General features: G+C 44.6%; 8 non-coding genes and 1 pseudogene across 8 annotated transcripts; all 9 read left to right on the top strand.

Moving 5' to 3' along the window:
• The first annotated feature begins 357 nt into the window (after positions 1-357).
• LOC130314599 (U2 spliceosomal RNA) lies at positions 358-548 on the top strand. The gene has a single exon (XR_008862255.1). It is a non-coding gene; the product is annotated as a U2 spliceosomal RNA (small nuclear RNA).
• Positions 549-2,635: 2,087 nt separating this feature from the next.
• On the top strand, positions 2,636-2,826 carry LOC130314598 (U2 spliceosomal RNA). The gene has a single exon (XR_008862254.1). It is a non-coding gene; the product is annotated as a U2 spliceosomal RNA (small nuclear RNA).
• A 2,084-nt stretch (positions 2,827-4,910) lies between these two features.
• On the top strand, positions 4,911-5,101 carry LOC130314596 (U2 spliceosomal RNA). The gene has a single exon (XR_008862252.1). It is a non-coding gene; the product is annotated as a U2 spliceosomal RNA (small nuclear RNA).
• Positions 5,102-11,894: 6,793 nt separating this feature from the next.
• Positions 11,895-12,070, top strand: LOC130314607 (U2 spliceosomal RNA; annotated as a pseudogene).
• A 2,085-nt stretch (positions 12,071-14,155) lies between these two features.
• Positions 14,156-14,346, top strand: LOC130314595 (U2 spliceosomal RNA). Its single transcript, XR_008862251.1, has one exon. It is a non-coding gene; the product is annotated as a U2 spliceosomal RNA (small nuclear RNA).
• A 2,093-nt stretch (positions 14,347-16,439) lies between these two features.
• Positions 16,440-16,630, top strand: LOC130314594 (U2 spliceosomal RNA). The gene has a single exon (XR_008862250.1). It is a non-coding gene; the product is annotated as a U2 spliceosomal RNA (small nuclear RNA).
• Positions 16,631-18,721: 2,091 nt separating this feature from the next.
• Positions 18,722-18,912, top strand: LOC130314593 (U2 spliceosomal RNA). The gene has a single exon (XR_008862249.1). It is a non-coding gene; the product is annotated as a U2 spliceosomal RNA (small nuclear RNA).
• A 2,087-nt stretch (positions 18,913-20,999) lies between these two features.
• On the top strand, positions 21,000-21,190 carry LOC130314592 (U2 spliceosomal RNA). The gene has a single exon (XR_008862248.1). It is a non-coding gene; the product is annotated as a U2 spliceosomal RNA (small nuclear RNA).
• Positions 21,191-23,281: 2,091 nt separating this feature from the next.
• On the top strand, positions 23,282-23,472 carry LOC130314591 (U2 spliceosomal RNA). Its single transcript, XR_008862247.1, has one exon. It is a non-coding gene; the product is annotated as a U2 spliceosomal RNA (small nuclear RNA).
• Positions 23,473-25,369: the final 1,897 nt, after the last annotated feature.

Raw genomic sequence — 25,369 nt, 5'->3', positions numbered from 1 at the left:
ATACCGTTTGGGGACAGCCAAGGAGGCATCTGCAGGCAACAAAGGTAGGTGTGTGCTTGTGTGTGTGTTTCCTATGCAGATCCTAAGCCCAGTGTCACATGCAAGTAGGAGGAGTAAGAAGGGTTCCTGGCAAATCCGGGTTATGGATTGCATTTAAAAAGGCCCCGTGGGAGTGCAATGGGCCCCTGTCTTGCTGCTTAGCAATAATGGTATGGGTTTAGGTTCTGCTGTGTGTACTGGTGGTTGACTGCCCCCCAGCCCAGAGTGTGCATGGAAAATTGTCTGGCAGCCTCCCTGACAGCAAGCAGTGATAGTGCCCATGAAGGGGACCTTGTTGGGCCCGCCCCTTTCACGGTTATCGCTTCTCGGCCTTTTGGCTAAGATCAAGTGTAGTATCTGTTCTTATCAGTTTAATATCTGATACGTCCCCTATCTGGGGACCATATATTAAATGGATTTTTGAGAACGGGGGCCGATTTCGAAGCTTGCTTCCGTCGCCCTATGCATTGACCCGATATGGCAGTATCTTCGGGTACAGTGCACCACCCCCTTACAGGGTTAAAAAGAAAGATTCCTACTTTCATTGCTACCTGCTTGCTGGCTAGCCAGCTAGCCAGCCCTGTGGGCCTTGCTGCTGCTGCAGCCAAAAAACAAAAGGTGGTGCTGCTGCTGCTTCTGCTGCTTCTGCTTCTGCTTGTGTCTGGCCCCTGTTGGAGCGTCCAGGCACAGGACTTCTGCTGCTGCTGACTAAATGGCCTCCTTAATTGGATCATTTGAGTAGCCAGCACACCTGTGCAGGTAGGGCATGACATGATAGGCAGCTGCCTTGATAGCGGGTGGGTGCTGAATGTTCCTAATTGACAAAATAAGATTAATGCTTATGAAGAAATATAAAATCTCATCCCTTCCCCAATATCGCGCCACACCCCTACCCCTTAATTCCCTGGTTGAACGTGATGGACATATGTCTTTTTTCGACCGTACTAACTATGTAACTATGTAACATAACATGGGGGGGGGGGGTCTCCTGGCTGTTCACACAGGTGTGTCATTGCTGTACATTGACCATGCATTGCTTCTGTGGTATTGCAAAGGCAAAGACAAATGCTTCCAGCCATCCATTGCACTAATGGATTGGTCATCAGCTGGCTGTCTATGTCCCGCATCAATATAGACCAAAGTACAGAGGGTTAGGCTATGCTATTGTGCACCTACCTGATGCATCAGAAGGTGCGAGGCCCTTGCTAAATTCTGTGCACAGACTTTGAGATCTATACTTTAGACTGTATCTAAACCTGCTCCAACATGGACTGACATTCTGGCCTACTTTCAGCCGATGCGACTTGTCTGTCGCTGAACAGTCGCTTTTTATGTATTCAGCACCTATGTATAATGTTGTAAAAATGCTCTAGAAGCTAAAGTCGCAGAAATGTCACACATATTTGGCCTGCAACTTTCTGTGCGACAAATTCAGACAGGAAAAATCAGTATAAATCCTTAGAAAATTATCCCCCAGTGTCTCCATCTGCTGGCGGTATTGAATAAGCATTGCTGCACTGATGGGGTATGCATTAGACGAAAAAAAAGAAGAAAAAGAAGAATAATACGCCCAGAAAAGAGGCGAAAAGGAGAAAAACGTAAAAAAACGTGAAAAAAAAGTAAGAGGAAGAGAAGGGAAAAAAAGGTGGAAATGGGTTTAAAAGTGATTTCGGCGGAGAAATATATATATATATATATATATATATATATATATATATATATACGCGCACACACACACATATATATAAACGTATTCTCCGTTGAGATATTGCAGCCGCTGCTGTGTCCAGGCCCAGGAGCCTTAGCACTGTGCTGTGATGTCACTCAATACCACTGACATCACTAGGTGTAAACAACATCTCTCCTTTGCTGTGTATGTGACTATGGAGCTGTTTGGTGATGTCGTCTATTATGGCCTTCATAGAAGCAACAGGAGATTGTTGCATCCATCTAGAACCCTCAGAACTACAGTGCTATGATGTCACTCACTTCCACAGGCCTTGCAGAGTGTAAACAACAACAACCCAGCTTTGTTGTGTATGTAACCATAGGGATTTGTGATGTCACCTAGAACCTTCACAGCAGCGACAGCTTTATGAGGAGCATCAGCACTGCTCTGCCTGAGCAGAACCATCACCGCCATAGGTTGTCAAATAACCCGGATTTAACCCACACAGGTAAGTCCAATGGGGTGCAGGCATGTCCTCTATGCTTACAGCTTCCCGTGGGTGTTGGTTTGATACCGTTTGGGGACAGCCAAGGAGGCATCTGCAGGCAACAAAGGTAGGTGTGTGCTTGTGTGTGTGTTTCCTATGCAGATCCTAAGCCCAGTGTCACATGCAAGTAGGAGGAGTAAGAAGGGTTCCTGGCAAATCCGGGTTATGGATTGCATTTAAAAAGGCCCCGTGGGAGTGCAATGGGCCCCTGTCTTGCTGCTTAGCAATAATGGTATGGGTTTAGGTTCTGCTGTGTGTACTGGTGGTTGACTGCCCCCCAGCCCAGAGTGTGCATGGAAAATTGTCTGGCAGCCTCCCTGACAGCAAGCAGTGATAGTGCCCATGAAGGGGACCTTGTTGGGCCCGCCCCTTTCACGGTTATCGCTTCTCGGCCTTTTGGCTAAGATCAAGTGTAGTATCTGTTCTTATCAGTTTAATATCTGATACGTCCCCTATCTGGGGACCATATATTAAATGGATTTTTGAGAACGGGGGCCGATTTCGAAGCTTGCTTCCGTCGCCCTATGCATTGACCCGATATGGCAGTATCTTCGGGTACAGTGCACCACCCCCTTACAGGGTTAAAAAGAAAGATTCCTACTTTCATTGCTACCTGCTTGCTGGCTAGCCAGCTAGCCAGCCCTGTGGGCCTTGCTGCTGCTGCAGCCAAAAAACAAAAGGTGGTGCTGCTGCTGCTTCTGCTGCTTCTGCTTCTGCTTGTGTCTGGCCCCTGTTGGAGCGTCCAGGCACAGGACTTCTGCTGCTGCTGACTAAATGGCCTCCTTAATTGGATCATTTGAGTAGCCAGCACACCTGTGCAGGTAGGGCATGACATGATAGGCAGCTGCCTTGATAGCGGGTGGGTGCTGAATGTTCCTAATTGACAAAATAAGATTAATGCTTATGAAGAAATATAAAATCTCATCCCTTCCCCAATATCGCGCCACACCCCTACCCCTTAATTCCCTGGTTGAACGTGATGGACATATGTCTTTTTTCGACCGTACTAACTATGTAACTATGTAACATAACATGGGGGGGGGGGTCTCCTGGCTGTTCACACAGGTGTGTCATTGCTGTACATTGACCATGCATTGCTTCTGTGGTATTGCAAAGGCAAAGACAAATGCTTCCAGCCATCCATTGCACTAATGGATTGGTCATCAGCTGGCTGTCTATGTCCCGCATCAATATAGACCAAAGTACAGAGGGTTAGGCTATGCTATTGTGCACCTACCTGATGCATCAGAAGGTGCGAGGCCCTTGCTAAATTCTGTGCACAGACTTTGAGATCTATACTTTAGACTGTATCTAAACCTGCTCCAACATGGACTGACATTCTGGCCTACTTTCAGCCGATGCGACTTGTCTGTCGCTGAACAGTCGCTTTTTATGTATTCAGCACCTATGTATAATGTTGTAAAAATGCTCTAGAAGCTAAAGTCGCAGAAATGTCACACATATTTGGCCTGCAACTTTCTGTGCGACAAATTCAGACAGGAAAAATCAGTATAAATCCTTAGAAAATTATCCCCCAGTGTCTCCATCTGCTGGCGGTATTGAATAAGCATTGCTGCACTGATGGGGTATGCATTAGACGAAAAAAAAGAAGAAAAAGAAGAATAATACGCCCAGAAAAGAGGCGAAAAGGAGAAAAACGTAAAAAAACGTGAAAAAAAAGTAAGAGGAAGAGAAGGGAAAAAAAGGTGGAAATGGGTTTAAAAGTGATTTCGGCGGAGAAATATATATATATATATATATATATATATATATATATATATACGCGCACACACACACATATATATAAACGTATTCTCCGTTGAGATATTGCAGCCGCTGCTGTGTCCAGGCCCAGGAGCCTTAGCACTGTGCTGTGATGTCACTCAATACCACTGACATCACTAGGTGTAAACAACATCTCTCCTTTGCTGTGTATGTGACTATGGAGCTGTTTGGTGATGTCGTCTATTATGGCCTTCATAGAAGCAACAGGAGATTGTTGCATCCATCTAGAACCCTCAGAACTACAGTGCTATGATGTCACTCACTTCCACAGGCCTTGCAGAGTGTAAACAACAACAACCCAGCTTTGTTGTGTATGTAACCATAGGGATTTGTGATGTCACCTAGAACCTTCACAGCAGCGACAGCTTTATGAGGAGCATCAGCACTGCTCTGCCTGAGCAGAACCATCACCGCCATAGGTTGTCAAATAACCCGGATTTAACCCACACAGGTAAGTCCAATGGGGTGCAGGCATGTCCTCTATGCTTACAGCTTCCCGTGGGTGTTGGTTTGATACCGTTTGGGGACAGCCAAGGAGGCATCTGCAGGCAACAAAGGTAGGTGTGTGCTTGTGTGTGTGTTTCCTATGCAGATCCTAAGCCCAGTGTCACATGCAAGTAGGAGGAGTAAGAAGGGTTCCTGGCAAATCCGGGTTATGGATTGCATTTAAAAAGGCCCCGTGGGAGTGCAATGGGCCCCTGTCTTGCTGCTTAGCAATAATGGTATGGGTTTAGGTTCTGCTGTGTGTACTGGTGGTTGACTGCCCCCCAGCCCAGAGTGTGCATGGAAAATTGTCTGGCAGCCTCCCTGACAGCAAGCAGTGATAGTGCCCATGAAGGGGACCTTGTTGGGCCCGCCCCTTTCACGGTTATCGCTTCTCGGCCTTTTGGCTAAGATCAAGTGTAGTATCTGTTCTTATCAGTTTAATATCTGATACGTCCCCTATCTGGGGACCATATATTAAATGGATTTTTGAGAACGGGGGCCGATTTCGAAGCTTGCTTCCGTCGCCCTATGCATTGACCCGATATGGCAGTATCTTCGGGTACAGTGCACCACCCCCTTACAGGGTTAAAAAGAAAGATTCCTACTTTCATTGCTACCTGCTTGCTGGCTAGCCAGCTAGCCAGCCCTGTGGGCCTTGCTGCTGCTGCAGCCAAAAAACAAAAGGTGGTGCTGCTGCTGCTTCTGCTGCTTCTGCTTCTGTTTGTGTCTGGCCCCTGTTGGAGCGTCCAGGCACAGGACTTCTGCTGCTGCTGACTAAATGGCCTCCTTAATTGGATCATTTGAGTAGCCAGCACACCTGTGCAGGTAGGGCATGACATGATAGGCAGCTGCCTTGATAGCGGGTGGGTGCTGAATGTTCCTAATTGACAAAATAAGATTAATGCTTATGAAGAAATATAAAATCTCATCCCTTCCCCAATATCGCGCCACACCCCTACCCCTTAATTCCCTGGTTGAACGTGATGGACATATGTCTTTTTTCGACCGTACTAACTATGTAACTATGTAACATAACATGGGGGGGGGGGTCTCCTGGCTGTTCACACAGGTGTGTCATTGCTGTACATTGACCATGCATTGCTTCTGTGGTATTGCAAAGGCAAAGACAAATGCTTCCAGCCATCCATTGCACTAATGGATTGGTCATCAGCTGGCTGTCTATGTCCCGCATCAATATAGACCAAAGTACAGAGGGTTAGGCTATGCTATTGTGCACCTACCTGATGCATCAGAAGGTGCGAGGCCCTTGCTAAATTCTGTGCACAGACTTTGAGATCTATACTTTAGACTGTATCTAAACCTGCTCCAACATGGACTGACATTCTGGCCTACTTTCAGCCGATGCGACTTGTCTGTCGCTGAACAGTCGCTTTTTATGTATTCAGCACCTATGTATAATGTTGTAAAAATGCTCTAGAAGCTAAAGTCGCAGAAATGTCACACATATTTGGCCTGCAACTTTCTGTGCGACAAATTCAGACAGGAAAAATCAGTATAAATCCTTAGAAAATTATCCCCCAGTGTCTCCATCTGCTGGCGGTATTGAATAAGCATTGCTGCACTGATGGGGTATGCATTAGACGAAAAAAAAGAAGAAAAAGAAGAATAATACGCCCAGAAAAGAGGCGAAAAGGAGAAAAACGTAAAAAAACGTGAAAAAAAAGTAAGAGGAAGAGAAGGGAAAAAAAGGTGGAAATGGGTTTAAAAGGGATTTCGGCGGAGAAATATATATATATATATATATATATATATATATATACGCGCACACACACACATATATATAAACGTATTCTCCGTTGAGATATTGCAGCCGCTGCTGTGTCCAGGCCCAGGAGCCTTAGCACTGTGCTGTGATGTCACTCAATACCACTGACATCACTAGGTGTAAACAACATCTCTCCTTTGCTGTGTATGTGACTATGGAGCTGTTTGGTGATGTCGTCTATTATGGCCTTCATAGAAGCAACAGGAGATTGTTGCATCCATCTAGAACCCTCAGAACTACAGTGCTATGATGTCACTCACTTCCACAGGCCTTGCAGAGTGTAAACAACAACAACCCAGCTTTGTTGTGTATGTAACCATAGGGATTTGTGATGTCACCTAGAACCTTCACAGCAGCGACAGCTTTATGAGGAGCATCAGCACTGCTCTGCCTGAGCAGAACCATCACCGCCATAGGTTGTCAAATAACCCGGATTTAACCCACACAGGTAAGTCCAATGGGGTGCAGGCATGTCCTCTATGCTTACAGCTTCCCGTGGGTGTTGGTTTGATACCGTTTGGGGACAGCCAAGGAGGCATCTGCAGGCAACAAAGGTAGGTGTGTGCTTGTGTGTGTGTTTCCTATGCAGATCCTAAGCCCAGTGTCACATGCAAGTAGGAGGAGTAAGAAGGGTTCCTGGCAAATCCGGGTTATGGATTGCATTTAAAAAGGCCCCGTGGGAGTGCAATGGGCCCCTGTCTTGCTGCTTAGCAATAATGGTATGGGTTTAGGTTCTGCTGTGTGTACTGGTGGTTGACTGCCCCCCAGCCCAGAGTGTGCATGGAAAATTGTCTGGCAGCCTCCCTGACAGCAAGCAGTGATAGTGCCCATGAAGGGGACCTTGTTGGGCCCGCCCCTTTCACGGTTATCGCTTCTCGGCCTTTTGGCTAGATCAAGTGTCTGGTCAGGAGGATCCTGGGAGTTTGTCCTACCTTTTTCAAGGGGGGCTGCTACGAGGAACCGAAAAGGCGATCGACAAGATGGGTGTTCGCATCCGTTACCTTACATCCGGTGAAACGCGGATTCGTTTTTCCTTTCGCTTTGATGTTGATGAAGACAAGCAAGAACTCGTCCAACTTTCTTATTTTGTGAAAGAAACTCTCTACAAGCTTCTTGGGGTGAAGAAAGAGAACATCGTCTGTCTCAGAGATCCTCGGAAGGGCAGCTTCATCCTAACTCTGGACTCTGCTTATGCATGCCAGAATCTTTTTGAGAAGCTGAAAAGCAATCAAGACCTTGCTGAGCTTGATGGGATCACGGTCACAGTGTTGTATACTGGAGGCGATATTCCTCTAGTTGTGTGTATGCACAATCCCTTTGTGACTGTGTCCCATATTGAGCTCTTTTTGGGGAAATACTGCAGTTCTGTTAAGTATTCCCATAAGGTGATGAATTCAGAAGACCTATGGACGGGGAAACATAAGTTTTTTGTGAAAATGAAGGAGGATGCTACTGGCATTGGAGGGTTGTGTCATCCACCCTCCAACTTTTCTATCGGTCGGGATAAGGGCTATTTGTTTTATCCCGAGATGCCTACTTTTTGTAGGAAATGTAAGAAATTCGGACATACTATGGACGTTTGCACGGACACTACAGTTCGCTGTGGTCGGTGCAATCAAGAAGGCCATGTTTCTAAGGACTGTGCTAAAATTGTCTGCAACATTTGTGGTGAAGAAGGCCATGCCTTTAAAGATTGCAGTCTCCGTTCCAGTGTAGCTAGATCGTGGGCTGACCGTGTAGCGGGGAGAGTGGGTGTAGTGCAAGCTGAAGTACCACCTGCGAAAGCACCCCAGCGGTCTGAGGCGCCTTCAGAAAAGCCGGCTGTAACTTCTGATGTCGTGGCGGAGCTTATGGACCTTTCTGCTGCTGTGCCTGAGACAGAGGGGAGACCTTCTGTGGAGGGTTCTGGTGGTGGAGGGTCACTAGTGAGCAGTGAAGCCATGGAGGTTGGCGTGAAGGAGATCAAGCGGAAGAAGGAACTCGGAGATGAGCCACAACTTGGCATTAAACGGCCTGTCAAAAAAAGCTCAGACGAATGTGAGGACAGTCAACATGCATGGAGGCCTTCTATAAGATCAGCGTCCGATCCAAAAAATATCAAAGAGTTCGAAAGCCCGGAGTCACCTGTGGGTTTCATATCGGACTCAAACTCCAGTAGCGAATAGCTTCCTTAAAGTGCTCCTCTCTTAATGTGAGAGGTCTAAAGAGCCCTACGAGAAGGGCTGCTTTGTTTAGTTTTTTAGAGACCTTGGACTGTTCTCTGTTCTTTTTACAAGAATGTGGAATTGAACATAGTCCAAATTATGAGGACCTTTGTCGTGGCTGGACTTTGGGACCATCGGTCTGGTCGGGTGACAATCTGAACAGATCTTCAGGTGTTGGGATCTTGTTTAGAGGTTCAGATGTACAAGTTTTGTCCTTCTTAGAAATTATACCTGGTAGAGCGCTATTAGTTAATATTAAGTACAATGGCTCGGAGATTAAGCTTTTTAACATCTATGCTTCTCCTGAAAAAAATGAGAGAGCCGACTTGATTAATGATATTCAGGCTTTTATCCCAGGTTCATCACCTATTTTAATGGCTGGAGATTTTAATTGTTGTATGAGTGGTGATCATCGTGAGAGTGGAAGTGTGCATGTCAGAGTGGATAAAACAGAGAAACAGATTAAGAGTATGACTGAGGATTTTAACTTTACCGATGTCTGGAGGAGAAAATACCCAGACGACCCTGGTTACACATGGGAAAATAATGTCTGCAAATCCAGGATTGATTTTATTTTTTTATCGGAAAGTTTTAATCTAGTTGATGTTTCTCTTTTATCGAATATTTTCTCTGATCATAAGTTATTATATGCACATGTCACTTTACCTGGCCTAGAGAAAGGCAGAGGCGTTTGGAAGCTCAACACTACTTTATTAGAGGACATGAAAACAAAAAATGATTTTATTGCTGCTTATAACAAATGGAGATTGCGTCAATCCCAATATAAAAATATTTTGGATTGGTGGGAGGATGTTAAAAAGTGGACTAAACTGTTTTTTATCCGTGTGGGCATCCAAAAGGCTAAGGAGAAAAAGTTATGGTTTAAAATGTTAAACACTAAAATCCAAACATATTATAAACTAAAGCAAGCCGGGCTTGAGATGGATGATGTTATTGCTCAGACAAAGAATGGAATAAAAAATGCCATTAGTCAAAAAGGAAAAGAAATGATTTTTAACAGCAAGGTGCAATGTCTGGAGAATGATGAAAAGTGTTCGAGATTCTTTTTTAAGAAGGTGGTGGGAAAGAAAGAAATGATATCTGTAATAGAAGGGAAGATAACTAATGAAGAGATGTTGCGAGAAGCACAAGTATTTTATCAGGAGCTTTTTAATAAAAAAGATATTGATATTTCCTTTACTAATGATGTTTTAGATACCTTGGATTCAAAACTTGACAAAACTGACCAAGAGAGCCTTTGTGATGAAATCTTTTTACCTGAACTTTTAAGCACTTTTAAGAGTTTTTTAAATGGTAAAACACCTGGTTCGGATGGGTTGCCAGTTGAATTTTATCTGTGTTTTTGGTCCATTTTAAAAGATGATCTTTTAGGTATTTTTAACTGTGCTTTTAAATCTGAGATTTTACCTGCGTCCTGGAGAGATGGTGTTGTTACTCTAATTTTTAAAAAAGGAGACATCTCTAAATTAGAAAATTGGAGGCCTATTACCCTGCTAAATACAGACTATAAGGTTTTAGCAAAAATTTTAGCAAATAGGCTCAAGCAGGTAATTGCTAAGGTTATACACAGTGACCAAGTATGCGGAGTACCTGGAAGGAAAATAAGTGATCATCTAAACCTTGTAAAAGATGTTTTATGGTATCAGAAACAATGTGATCAGAAATTGGCAATTTTATCCTTGGATTTTCAAAAGGCTTATGACCGTGTTTCTCATGATTTTTTATGGTTGGTTTTAAAGAAAATGAATTTTCCTGATTTTATTGTTGGAAAAATTGCACTTTTATATAAAAACTGTTTTAGTCGTATTTTAATTAACGGTTTTTTATCCCAAGAGGTATGTTTACAGTCTGGGGTGAAACAGGGGTGCCCCCTATCACCCATTCTTTTCATATGTGCAATAGAACCTCTGTTGAATGTTTTGAGAAAAGATAAGCTCATTAGAGGAGTGCCAATCCCTGGAAGTGGAGGACAGAGCGTAAAGACGATAGCATACATGGATGATGTTAATATTCTATGTTCAGATGAACCATCCCTGAAATGTGCTATCAGACAGACAGAATTTTTTTGTGAGGGCTCTGGCTTCAAATTAAATAAAAATAAATGTGATTGCTTTGCAATAGGGAATTGGGGCAATACGGAGGTGAATGTGCAATATGATAAAATCAAAATCTTGGGTGTCATCTTTGACAATGAAAATAATGGAGAGGAAAGCTGGTCCATCGTCAAAGAGAAAGTGCAAAAGAAAATAAGTTTTTGGAAAATGAGGAAATTAACAATAGAAGGAAAAGTACTGATAATGAAAGCTTTGTTGCTACCTATCATGCTATATTTAAGCTTGGTTTTCCCACCGAGTGAACGCACCTTAAAGTTTTTAAACAAGATTTGCTTTCATTTTTTATGGGGGTCTAAAATGGATAAACTCAGGAGAGATGTAATGATGAAGACAAAGAAATTGGGGGGTAAGGATGTGCCTGATTTAAAAAGGTTTTTATATATTCACTTTTTTTCTATGTGTTTTAATGGCTTGCAAAGAAACTGTTATTGGTCTTATTTTTTAAAATATGCTGCAGGTCACATTTTTAGAAAAAGAAAGTGGATAACCTTACCTTTAACGTCCCCAATCTTATTTATTCCCCCAGCGCACTATGTGGTTTTAGAAAAGATTATTCGTATTTATGGCATTGCTAATTTTAGTCAAGAAATTTGTAGTAATGCACGAAAATTAGTTCCTGAAATCAGGAAGATAGAACAGATTTGCTTAATATCTAATTATTCCACTGAGAAATCTCTAAGAGTTTGGAGGATGGTGAATATGGGATTCTTATCTAATGACTTAAAAGATCTGGCCTGGCAGATAGCACATCAATGTTTGCCTACCAGAGAATTCCAACACAGAAGAGGATTGTGTCGTAGTGCAAAGTGCCCGAGAATGGGGTGTCCTAGTGAGGAAACAGTTTTACACCTTTTTTGGAACTGTTTTTACGCCCAAGAGATATGGCATTTGATAGGACCCTTACTAAAATTCATTTCTGATCTTAATTTTTTAAATCATGAAGTTATTTTATATGGATTTTATAATGTTTTATCTGTGGAGAAGTCTCGGGTTTTGTGGATTAGTATAAATTGTATTAAAATTGCACTATGGAAGACGAGGAATATTCTTCTTTTTAAAAGAGACACTATTACCTCTAAAGATTGTGTTCGCCTAGCTCTTAGTGAGATGTATGTTTTCTATTTATTGGATAAAAAAAGATTAGGTCACAAAGTGGCTAAAAGTCTTTGGAATCTACATCTGTGGAATATGCTTTTAGCAGACTAAGTGTAATCTGGACTGCGTAAGGTCTTTTAGTCTAAGAATATTATATCTAAAAGTAAAAAATCTGTTCTTATCAGTTTAATATCTGATACGTCCCCTATCTGGGGACCATATATTAAATGGATTTTTGAGAACGGGGGCCGATTTCGAAGCTTGCTTCCGTCGCCCTATGCATTGACCCGATATGGCAGTATCTTCGGGTACAGTGCACCACCCCCTTACAGGGTTAAAAAGAAAGATTCCTACTTTCATTGCTACCTGCTTGCTGGCTAGCCAGCTAGCCAGCCCTGTGGGCCTTGCTGCTGCTGCAGCCAAAAAACAAAAGGTGGTGCTGCTGCTGCTTCTGCTGCTTCTGCTTCTGCTTGTGTCTGGCCCCTGTTGGAGCGTCCAGGCACAGGACTTCTGCTGCTGCTGACTAAATGGCCTCCTTAATTGGATCATTTGAGTAGCCAGCACACCTGTGCAGGTAGGGCATGACATGATAGGCAGCTGCCTTGATAGCGGGTGGGTGCTGAATGTTCCTAATTGACAAAATAAGATTAATGCTTATGAAGAAATATAAAATCTCATCCCTTCCCCAATATCGCGCCACACCCCTACCCCTTAATTCCCTGGTTGAACGTGATGGACATATGTCTTTTTTCGACCGTACTAACTATGTAACTATGTAACATAACATGGGGGGGGGGGTCTCCTGGCTGTTCACACAGGTGTGTCATTGCTGTACATTGACCATGCATTGCTTCTGTGGTATTGCAAAGGCAAAGACAAATGCTTCCAGCCATCCATTGCACTAATGGATTGGTCATCAGCTGGCTGTCTATGTCCCGCATCAATATAGACCAAAGTACAGAGGGTTAGGCTATGCTATTGTGCACCTACCTGATGCATCAGAAGGTGCGAGGCCCTTGCTAAATTCTGTGCACAGACTTTGAGATCTATACTTTAGACTGTATCTAAACCTGCTCCAACATGGACTGACATTCTGGCCTACTTTCAGCCGATGCGACTTGTCTGTCGCTGAACAGTCGCTTTTTATGTATTCAGCACCTATGTATAATGTTGTAAAAATGCTCTAGAAGCTAAAGTCGCAGAAATGTCACACATATTTGGCCTGCAACTTTCTGTGCGACAAATTCAGACAGGAAAAATCAGTATAAATCCTTAGAAAATTATCCCCCAGTGTCTCCATCTGCTGGCGGTATTGAATAAGCATTGCTGCACTGATGGGGTATGCATTAGACGAAAAAAAAGAAGAAAAAGAAGAATAATACGCCCAGAAAAGAGGCGAAAAGGAGAAAAACGTAAAAAAACGTGAAAAAAAAGTAAGAGGAAGAGAAGGGAAAAAAAGGTGGAAATGGGTTTAAAAGTGATTTCGGCGGAGAAATATATATATATATATATATATATATATATATATATATATATATATGCGCACAAACACACATAGATATAAACGTATTCTCCGTTGAGATATTGCAGCCGCTGCTGTGTCCAGGCCCAGGAGCCTTAGCACTGTGCTGTGATGTCACTCAATACCACTGACATCACTAGGTGTAAACAACATCTCTCCTTTGCTGTGTATGTGACTATGGAGCTGTTTGGTGATGTCGTCTATTATGGCCTTCATAGAAGCAACAGGAGATTGTTGCATCCATCTAGAACCCTCAGAACTACAGTGCTATGATACTCACTTCCACAGGCCTTGCAGAGTGTAAACAACAACAACCCAGCTTTGTTGTGTATGTAACCATAGGGATTTGTGATGTCACCTAGAACCTTCACAGCAGCGACAGCTTTATGAGGAGCATCAGCACTGCTCTGCCTGAGCAGAACCATCACCGCCATAGGTTGTCAAATAACCCGGATTTAACCCACACAGGTAAGTCCAATGGGGTGCAGGCATGTCCTCTATGCTTACAGCTTCCCGTGGGTGTTGGTTTGATACCGTTTGGGGACAGCCAAGGAGGCATCTGCAGGCAACAAAGGTAGGTGTGTGCTTGTGTGTGTGTTTCCTATGCAGATCCTAAGCCCAGTGTCACATGCAAGTAGGAGGAGTAAGAAGGGTTCCTGGCAAATCCGGGTTATGGATTGCATTTAAAAAGGCCCCGTGGGAGTGCAATGGGCCCCTGTCTTGCTGCTTAGCAATAATGGTATGGGTTTAGGTTCTGCTGTGTGTACTGGTGGTTGACTGCCCCCCAGCCCAGAGTGTGCATGGAAAATTGTCTGGCAGCCTCCCTGACAGCAAGCAGTGATAGTGCCCATGAAGGGGACCTTGTTGGGCCCGCCCCTTTCACGGTTATCGCTTCTCGGCCTTTTGGCTAAGATCAAGTGTAGTATCTGTTCTTATCAGTTTAATATCTGATACGTCCCCTATCTGGGGACCATATATTAAATGGATTTTTGAGAACGGGGGCCGATTTCGAAGCTTGCTTCCGTCGCCCTATGCATTGACCCGATATGGCAGTATCTTCGGGTACAGTGCACCACCCCCTTACAGGGTTAAAAAGAAAGATTCCTACTTTCATTGCTACCTGCTTGCTGGCTAGCCAGCTAGCCAGCCCTGTGGGCCTTGCTGCTGCTGCAGCCAAAAAACAAAAGGTGGTGCTGCTGCTGCTTCTGCTGCTTCTGCTTCTGCTTGTGTCTGGCCCCTGTTGGAGCGTCCAGGCACAGGACTTCTGCTGCTGCTGACTAAATGGCCTCCTTAATTGGATCATTTGAGTAGCCAGCACACCTGTGCAGGTAGGGCATGACATGATAGGCAGCTGCCTTGATAGCGGGTGGGTGCTGAATGTTCCTAATTGACAAAATAAGATTAATGCTTATGAAGAAATATAAAATCTCATCCCTTCCCCAATATCGCGCCACACCCCTACCCCTTAATTCCCTGGTTGAACGTGATGGACATATGTCTTTTTTCGACCGTACTAACTATGTAACTATGTAACATAACATGGGGGGGGGGGGTCTCCTGGCTGTTCACACAGGTGTGTCATTGCTGTACATTGACCATGCATTGCTTCTGTGGTATTGCAAAGGCAAAGACAAATGCTTCCAGCCATCCATTGCACTAATGGATTGGTCATCAGCTGGCTGTCTATGTCCCGCATCAATATAGACCAAAGTACAGAGGGTTAGGCTATGCTATTGTGCACCTACCTGATGCATCAGAAGGTGCGAGGCCCTTGCTAAATTCTGTGCACAGACTTTGAGATCTATACTTTAGACTGTATCTAAACCTGCTCCAACATGGACTGACATTCTGGCCTACTTTCAGCCGATGCGACTTGTCTGTCGCTGAACAGTCGCTTTTTATGTATTCAGCACCTATGTATAATGTTGTAAAAATGCTCTAGAAGCTAAAGTCGCAGAAATGTCACACATATTTGGCCTGCAACTTTCTGTGCGACAAATTCAGACAGGAAAAATCAGTATAAATCCTTAGAAAATTATCCCCCAGTGTCTCCATCTGCTGGCGGTATTGAATAAGCATTGCTGCACTGATGGGGTATGCATTAGACGAAAAAAAAGAAGAAAAAGAAGAATAATACGCCCAGAAAAGAGGCGAAAAGGAGAAAAACGTAAAAAAACGTGAAAAAAAAGTAAGAGGAAGAGAAGGGAAAAAAAGGTGGAAATGGGTTTAAAAGTGATTTCGGCGGAGAAATATATATATATATATATATATATATATATATATATATATATATATATACGCGCACACACACACATATATATAAACGTATTCTCCGTTGAGATATTGCAGCCGCTGCTGTGTCCAGGCCCAGGAGCCTTAGCACTGTGCTGTGATGTCACTCAATACCACTGACATCACTAGGTGTAAACAACATCTCTCCTTTGCTGTGTATGTGACTATGGAGCTGTTTGGTGATGTCGTCTATTATGGCCTTCATAGAAGCAACAGGAGATTGTTGCATCCATCTAGAACCCTCAGAACTACAGTGCTATGATGTCACTCACTTCCACAGGCCTTGCAGAGTGTAAACAACAACAACCCAGCTTTGTTGTGTATGTAACCATAGGGATTTGTGATGTCACCTAGAACCTTCACAGCAGCGACAGCTTTATGAGGAGCATCAGCACTGCTCTGCCTGAGCAGAACCATCACCGCCATAGGTTGTCAAATAACCCGGATTTAACCCACACAGGTAAGTCCAATGGGGTGCAGGCATGTCCTCTATGCTTACAGCTTCCCGTGGGTGTTGGTTTGATACCGTTTGGGGACAGCCAAGGAGGCATCTGCAGGCAACAAAGGTAGGTGTGTGCTTGTGTGTGTGTTTCCTATGCAGATCCTAAGCCCAGTGTCACATGCAAGTAGGAGGAGTAAGAAGGGTTCCTGGCAAATCCGGGTTATGGATTGCATTTAAAAAGGCCCCGTGGGAGTGCAATGGGCCCCTGTCTTGCTGCTTAGCAATAATGGTATGGGTTTAGGTTCTGCTGTGTGTACTGGTGGTTGACTGCCCCCCAGCCCAGAGTGTGCATGGAAAATTGTCTGGCAGCCTCCCTGACAGCAAGCAGTGATAGTGCCCATGAAGGGGACCTTGTTGGGCCCGCCCCTTTCACGGTTATCGCTTCTCGGCCTTTTGGCTAAGATCAAGTGTAGTATCTGTTCTTATCAGTTTAATATCTGATACGTCCCCTATCTGGGGACCATATATTAAATGGATTTTTGAGAACGGGGGCCGATTTCGAAGCTTGCTTCCGTCGCCCTATGCATTGACCCGATATGGCAGTATCTTCGGGTACAGTGCACCACCCCCTTACAGGGTTAAAAAGAAAGATTCCTACTTTCATTGCTACCTGCTTGCTGGCTAGCCAGCTAGCCAGCCCTGTGGGCCTTGCTGCTGCTGCAGCCAAAAAACAAAAGGTGGTGCTGCTGCTGCTTCTGCTGCTTCTGCTTCTGCTTGTGTCTGGCCCCTGTTGGAGCGTCCAGGCACAGGACTTCTGCTGCTGCTGACTAAATGGCCTCCTTAATTGGATCATTTGAGTAGCCAGCACACCTGTGCAGGTAGGGCATGACATGATAGGCAGCTGCCTTGATAGCGGGTGGGTGCTGAATGTTCCTAATTGACAAAATAAGATTAATGCTTATGAAGAAATATAAAATCTCATCCCTTCCCCAATATCGCGCCACACCCCTACCCCTTAATTCCCTGGTTGAACGTGATGGACATATGTCTTTTTTCGACCGTACTAACTATGTAACTATGTAACATAACATGGGGGGGGGGGGTCTCCTGGCTGTTCACACAGGTGTGTCATTGCTGTACATTGACCATGCATTGCTTCTGTGGTATTGCAAAGGCAAAGACAAATGCTTCCAGCCATCCATTGCACTAATGGATTGGTCATCAGCTGGCTGTCTATGTCCCGCATCAATATAGACCAAAGTACAGAGGGTTAGGCTATGCTATTGTGCACCTACCTGATGCATCAGAAGGTGCGAGGCCCTTGCTAAATTCTGTGCACAGACTTTGAGATCTATACTTTAGACTGTATCTAAACCTGCTCCAACATGGACTGACATTCTGGCCTACTTTCAGCCGATGCGACTTGTCTGTCGCTGAACAGTCGCTTTTTATGTATTCAGCACCTATGTATAATGTTGTAAAAATGCTCTAGAAGCTAAAGTCGCAGAAATGTCACACATATTTGGCCTGCAACTTTCTGTGCGACAAATTCAGACAGGAAAAATCAGTATAAATCCTTAGAAAATTATCCCCCAGTGTCTCCATCTGCTGGCGGTATTGAATAAGCATTGCTGCACTGATGGGGTATGCATTAGACGAAAAAAAAGAAGAAAAAGAAGAATAATACGCCCAGAAAAGAGGCGAAAAGGAGAAAAACGTAAAAAAACGTGAAAAAAAAGTAAGAGGAAGAGAAGGGAAAAAAAGGTGGAAATGGGTTTAAAAGTGATTTCGGCGGAGAAATATATATATATATATATATATATATATATATATATATATATATATACGCGCACACACACACATATATATAAACGTATTCTCCGTTGAGATATTGCAGCCGCTGCTGTGTCCAGGCCCAGGAGCCTTAGCACTGTGCTGTGATGTCACTCAATACCACTGACATCACTAGGTGTAAACAACATCTCTCCTTTGCTGTGTATGTGACTATGGAGCTGTTTGGTGATGTCGTCTATTATGGCCTTCATAGAAGCAACAGGAGATTGTTGCATCCATCTAGAACCCTCAGAACTACAGTGCTATGATGTCACTCACTTCCACAGGCCTTGCAGAGTGTAAACAACAACAACCCAGCTTTGTTGTGTATGTAACCATAGGGATTTGTGATGTCACCTAGAACCTTCACAGCAGCGACAGCTTTATGAGGAGCATCAGCACTGCTCTGCCTGAGCAGAACCATCACCGCCATAGGTTGTCAAATAACCCGGATTTAACCCACACAGGTAAGTCCAATGGGGTGCAGGCATGTCCTCTATGCTTACAGCTTCCCGTGGGTGTTGGTTTGATACCGTTTGGGGACAGCCAAGGAGGCATCTGCAGGCAACAAAGGTAGGTGTGTGCTTGTGTGTGTGTTTCCTATGCAGATCCTAAGCCCAGTGTCACATGCAAGTAGGAGGAGTAAGAAGGGTTCCTGGCAAATCCGGGTTATGGATTGCATTTAAAAAGGCCCCGTGGGAGTGCAATGGGCCCCTGTCTTGCTGCTTAGCAATAATGGTATGGGTTTAGGTTCTGCTGTGTGTACTGGTGGTTGACTGCCCCCCAGCCCAGAGTGTGCATGGAAAATTGTCTGGCAGCCTCCCTGACAGCAAGCAGTGATAGTGCCCATGAAGGGGACCTTGTTGGGCCCGCCCCTTTCACGGTTATCGCTTCTCGGCCTTTTGGCTAAGATCAAGTGTAGTATCTGTTCTTATCAGTTTAATATCTGATACGTCCCCTATCTGGGGACCATATATTAAATGGATTTTTGAGAACGGGGGCCGATTTCGAAGCTTGCTTCCGTCGCCCTATGCATTGACCCGATATGGCAGTATCTTCGGGTACAGTGCACCACCCCCTTACAGGGTTAAAAAGAAAGATTCCTACTTTCATTGCTACCTGCTTGCTGGCTAGCCAGCTAGCCAGCCCTGTGGGCCTTGCTGCTGCTGCAGCCAAAAAACAAAAGGTGGTGCTGCTGCTGCTTCTGCTGCTTCTGCTTCTGCTTGTGTCTGGCCCCTGTTGGAGCGTCCAGGCACAGGACTTCTGCTGCTGCTGACTAAATGGCCTCCTTAATTGGATCATTTGAGTAGCCAGCACACCTGTGCAGGTAGGGCATGACATGATAGGCAGCTGCCTTGATAGCGGGTGGGTGCTGAATGTTCCTAATTGACAAAATAAGATTAATGCTTATGAAGAAATATAAAATCTCATCCCTTCCCCAATATCGCGCCACACCCCTACCCCTTAATTCCCTGGTTGAACGTGATGGACATATGTCTTTTTTCGACCGTACTAACTATGTAACTATGTAACATAACATGGGGGGGGGGGGTCTCCTGGCTGTTCACACAGGTGTGTCATTGCTGTACATTGACCATGCATTGCTTCTGTGGTATTGCAAAGGCAAAGACAAATGCTTCCAGCCATCCATTGCACTAATGGATTGGTCATCAGCTGGCTGTCTATGTCCCGCATCAATATAGACCAAAGTACAGAGGGTTAGGCTATGCTATTGTGCACCTACCTGATGCATCAGAAGGTGCGAGGCCCTTGCTAAATTCTGTGCACAGACTTTGAGATCTATACTTTAGACTGTATCTAAACCTGCTCCAACATGGACTGACATTCTGGCCTACTTTCAGCCGATGCGACTTGTCTGTCGCTGAACAGTCGCTTTTTATGTATTCAGCACCTATGTATAATGTTGTAAAAATGCTCTAGAAGCTAAAGTCGCAGAAATGTCACACATATTTGGCCTGCAACTTTCTGTGCGACAAATTCAGACAGGAAAAATCAGTATAAATCCTTAGAAAATTATCCCCCAGTGTCTCCATCTGCTGGCGGTATTGAATAAGCATTGCTGCACTGATGGGGTATGCATTAGACGAAAAAAAAGAAGAAAAAGAAGAATAATACGCCCAGAAAAGAGGCGAAAAGGAGAAAAACGTAAAAAAACGTGAAAAAAAAGTAAGAGGAAGAGAAGGGAAAAAAAGGTGGAAATGGGTTTAAAAGTGATTTCGGCGGAGAAATATATATATATATATATATATATATATATATATATATATATACGCGCACACACACACATATATATAAACGTATTCTCCGTTGAGATATTGCAGCCGCTGCTGTGTCCAGGCCCAGGAGCCTTAGCACTGTGCTGTGATGTCACTCAATACCACTGACATCACTAGGTGTAAACAACATCTCTCCTTTGCTGTGTATGTGACTATGGAGCTGTTTGGTGATGTCGTCTATTATGGCCTTCATAGAAGCAACAGGAGATTGTTGCATCCATCTAGAACCCTCAGAACTACAGTGCTATGATGTCACTCACTTCCACAGGCCTTGCAGAGTGTAAACAACAACAACCCAGCTTTGTTGTGTATGTAACCATAGGGATTTGTGATGTCACCTAGAACCTTCACAGCAGCGACAGCTTTATGAGGAGCATCAGCACTGCTCTGCCTGAGCAGAACCATCACCGCCATAGGTTGTCAAATAACCCGGATTTAACCCACACAGGTAAGTCCAATGGGGTGCAGGCATGTCCTCTATGCTTACAGCTTCCCGTGGGTGTTGGTTTGATACCGTTTGGGGACAGCCAAGGAGGCATCTGCAGGCAACAAAGGTAGGTGTGTGCTTGTGTGTGTGTTTCCTATGCAGATCCTAAGCCCAGTGTCACATGCAAGTAGGAGGAGTAAGAAGGGTTCCTGGCAAATCCGGGTTATGGATTGCATTTAAAAAGGCCCCGTGGGAGTGCAATGGGCCCCTGTCTTGCTGCTTAGCAATAATGGTATGGGTTTAGGTTCTGCTGTGTGTACTGGTGGTTGACTGCCCCCCAGCCCAGAGTGTGCATGGAAAATTGTCTGGCAGCCTCCCTGACAGCAAGCAGTGATAGTGCCCATGAAGGGGACCTTGTTGGGCCCGCCCCTTTCACGGTTATCGCTTCTCGGCCTTTTGGCTAAGATCAAGTGTAGTATCTGTTCTTATCAGTTTAATATCTGATACGTCCCCTATCTGGGGACCATATATTAAATGGATTTTTGAGAACGGGGGCCGATTTCGAAGCTTGCTTCCGTCGCCCTATGCATTGACCCGATATGGCAGTATCTTCGGGTACAGTGCACCACCCCCTTACAGGGTTAAAAAGAAAGATTCCTACTTTCATTGCTACCTGCTTGCTGGCTAGCCAGCTAGCCAGCCCTGTGGGCCTTGCTGCTGCTGCAGCCAAAAAACAAAAGGTGGTGCTGCTGCTGCTTCTGCTGCTTCTGCTTCTGCTTGTGTCTGGCCCCTGTTGGAGCGTCCAGGCACAGGACTTCTGCTGCTGCTGACTAAATGGCCTCCTTAATTGGATCATTTGAGTAGCCAGCACACCTGTGCAGGTAGGGCATGACATGATAGGCAGCTGCCTTGATAGCGGGTGGGTGCTGAATGTTCCTAATTGACAAAATAAGATTAATGCTTATGAAGAAATATAAAATCTCATCCCTTCCCCAATATCGCGCCACACCCCTACCCCTTAATTCCCTGGTTGAACGTGATGGACATATGTCTTTTTTCGACCGTACTAACTATGTAACTATGTAACATAACATGGGGGGGGGGGGTCTCCTGGCTGTTCACACAGGTGTGTCATTGCTGTACATTGACCATGCATTGCTTCTGTGGTATTGCAAAGGCAAAGACAAATGCTTCCAGCCATCCATTGCACTAATGGATTGGTCATCAGCTGGCTGTCTATGTCCCGCATCAATATAGACCAAAGTACAGAGGGTTAGGCTATGCTATTGTGCACCTACCTGATGCATCAGAAGGTGCGAGGCCCTTGCTAAATTCTGTGCACAGACTTTGAGATCTATACTTTAGACTGTATCTAAACCTGCTCCAACATGGACTGACATTCTGGCCTACTTTCAGCCGATGCGACTTGTCTGTCGCTGAACAGTCGCTTTTTATGTATTCAGCACCTATGTATAATGTTGTAAAAATGCTCTAGAAGCTAAAGTCGCAGAAATGTCACACATATTTGGCCTGCAACTTTCTGTGCGACAAATTCAGACAGGAAAAATCAGTATAAATCCTTAGAAAATTATCCCCCAGTGTCTCCATCTGCTGGCGGTATTGAATAAGCATTGCTGCACTGATGGGGTATGCATTAGACGAAAAAAAAGAAGAAAAAGAAGAATAATACGCCCAGAAAAGAGGCGAAAAGGAGAAAAACGTAAAAAAACGTGAAAAAAAAGTAAGAGGAAGAGAAGGGAAAAAAAGGTGGAAATGGGTTTAAAAGTGATTTCGGCGGAGAAATATATATATATATATATATATATATATATATATATATATATATATACGCGCACACACACACATATATATAAACGTATTCTCCGTTGAGATATTGCAGCCGCTGCTGTGTCCAGGCCCAGGAGCCTTAGCACTGTGCTGTGATGTCACTCAATACCACTGACATCACTAGGTGTAAACAACATCTCTCCTTTGCTGTGTATGTGACTATGGAGCTGTTTGGTGATGTCGTCTATTATGGCCTTCATAGAAGCAACAGGAGATTGTTGCATCCATCTAGAACCCTCAGAACTACAGTGCTATGATGTCACTCACTTCCACAGGCCTTGCAGAGTGTAAACAACAACAACCCAGCTTTGTTGTGTATGTAACCATAGGGATTTGTGATGTCACCTAGAACCTTCACAGCAGCGACAGCTTTATGAGGAGCATCAGCACTGCTCTGCCTGAGCAGAACCATCACCGCCATAGGTTGTCAAATAACCCGGATTTAACCCACACAGGTAAGTCCAATGGGGTGCAGGCATGTCCTCTATGCTTACAGCTTCCCGTGGGTGTTGGTTTGATACCGTTTGGGGACAGCCAAGGAGGCATCTGCAGGCAACAAAGGTAGGTGTGTGCTTGTGTGTGTGTTTCCTATGCAGATCCTAAGCCCAGTGTCACATGCAAGTAGGAGGAGTAAGAAGGGTTCCTGGCAAATCCGGGTTATGGATTGCATTTAAAAAGGCCCCGTGGGAGTGCAATGGGCCCCTGTCTTGCTGCTTAGCAATAATGGTATGGGTTTAGGTTCTGCTGTGTGTACTGGTGGTTGACTGCCCCCCAGCCCAGAGTGTGCATGGAAAATTGTCTGGCAGCCTCCCTGACAGCAAGCAGTGATAGTGCCCATGAAGGGGACCTTGTTGGGCCCGCCCCTTTCACGGTTATCGCTTCTCGGCCTTTTGGCTAAGATCAAGTGTAGTATCTGTTCTTATCAGTTTAATATCTGATACGTCCCCTATCTGGGGACCATATATTAAATGGATTTTTGAGAACGGGGGCCGATTTCGAAGCTTGCTTCCGTCGCCCTATGCATTGACCCGATATGGCAGTATCTTCGGGTACAGTGCACCACCCCCTTACAGGGTTAAAAAGAAAGATTCCTACTTTCATTGCTACCTGCTTGCTGGCTAGCCAGCTAGCCAGCCCTGTGGGCCTTGCTGCTGCTGCAGCCAAAAAACAAAAGGTGGTGCTGCTGCTGCTTCTGCTGCTTCTGCTGCTTCTGCTTCTGCTTGTGTCTGGCCCCTGTTGGAGCGTCCAGGCACAGGACTTCTGCTGCTGCTGACTAAATGGCCTCCTTAATTGGATCATTTGAGTAGCCAGCACACCTGTGCAGGTAGGGCATGACATGATAGGCAGCTGCCTTGATAGCGGGTGGGTGCTGAATGTTCCTAATTGACAAAATAAGATTAATGCTTATGAAGAAATATAAAATCTCATCCCTTCCCCAATATCGCGCCACACCCCTACCCCTTAATTCCCTGGTTGAACGTGATGGACATATGTCTTTTTTCGACCGTACTAACTATGTAACTATGTAACATAACATGGGGGGGGGGGTCTCCTGGCTGTTCACACAGGTGTGTCATTGCTGTACATTGACCATGCATTGCTTCTGTGGTATTGCAAAGGCAAAGACAAATGCTTCCAGCCATCCATTGCACTAATGGATTGGTCATCAGCTGGCTGTCTATGTCCCGCATCAATATAGACCAAAGTACAGAGGGTTAGGCTATGCTATTGTGCACCTACCTGATGCATCAGAAGGTGCGAGGCCCTTGCTAAATTCTGTGCACAGACTTTGAGATCTATACTTTAGACTGTATCTAAACCTGCTCCAACATGGACTGACATTCTGGCCTACTTTCAGCCGATGCGACTTGTCTGTCGCTGAACAGTCGCTTTTTATGTATTCAGCACCTATGTATAATGTTGTAAAAATGCTCTAGAAGCTAAAGTCGCAGAAATGTCACACATATTTGGCCTGCAACTTTCTGTGCGACAAATTCAGACAGGAAAAATCAGTATAAATCCTTAGAAAATTATCCCCCAGTGTCTCCATCTGCTGGCGGTATTGAATAAGCATTGCTGCACTGATGGGGTATGCATTAGACGAAAAAAAAGAAGAAAAAGAAGAATAATACGCCCAGAAAAGAGGCGAAAAGGAGAAAAACGTAAAAAAACGTGAAAAAAAAGTAAGAGGAAGAGAAGGGAAAAAAAGGTGGAAATGGGTTTAAAAGTGATTTCGGCGGAGAAATATATATATATATATATATATATATATATATATATATATATATATACGCGCACACACACACATATATATAAACGTATTCTCCGTTGAGATATTGCAGCCGCTGCTGTGTCCAGGCCCAGGAGCCTTAGCACTGTGCTGTGATGTCACTCAATACCACTGACATCACTAGGTGTAAACAACATCTCTCCTTTGCTGTGTATGTGACTATGGAGCTGTTTGGTGATGTCGTCTATTATGGCCTTCATAGAAGCAACAGGAGATTGTTGCATCCATCTAGAACCCTCAGAACTACAGTGCTATGATGTCACTCACTTCCACAGGCCTTGCAGAGTGTAAACAACAACAACCCAGCTTTGTTGTGTATGTAACCATAGGGATTTGTGATGTCACCTAGAACCTTCACAGCAGCGACAGCTTTATGAGGAGCATCAGCACTGCTCTGCCTGAGCAGAACCATCACCGCCATAGGTTGTCAAATAACCCGGATTTAACCCACACAGGTAAGTCCAATGGGGTGCAGGCATGTCCTCTATGCTTACAGCTTCCCGTGGGTGTTGGTTTGATACCGTTTGGGGACAGCCAAGGAGGCATCTGCAGGCAACAAAGGTAGGTGTGTGCTTGTGTGTGTGTTTCCTATGCAGATCCTAAGCCCAGTGTCACATGCAAGTAGGAGGAGTAAGAAGGGTTCCTGGCAAATCCGGGTTATGGATTGCATTT

This window comes from Hyla sarda, unplaced genomic scaffold (genome assembly GCF_029499605.1).
Source record: "Hyla sarda isolate aHylSar1 unplaced genomic scaffold, aHylSar1.hap1 scaffold_1838, whole genome shotgun sequence".
NCBI lineage: Eukaryota > Metazoa > Chordata > Amphibia > Anura > Hylidae > Hyla > Hyla sarda.
The sequence above is the reverse complement of the archived record's forward strand: the minus strand, read 5'-3'. Positions and strand labels throughout refer to the sequence as shown.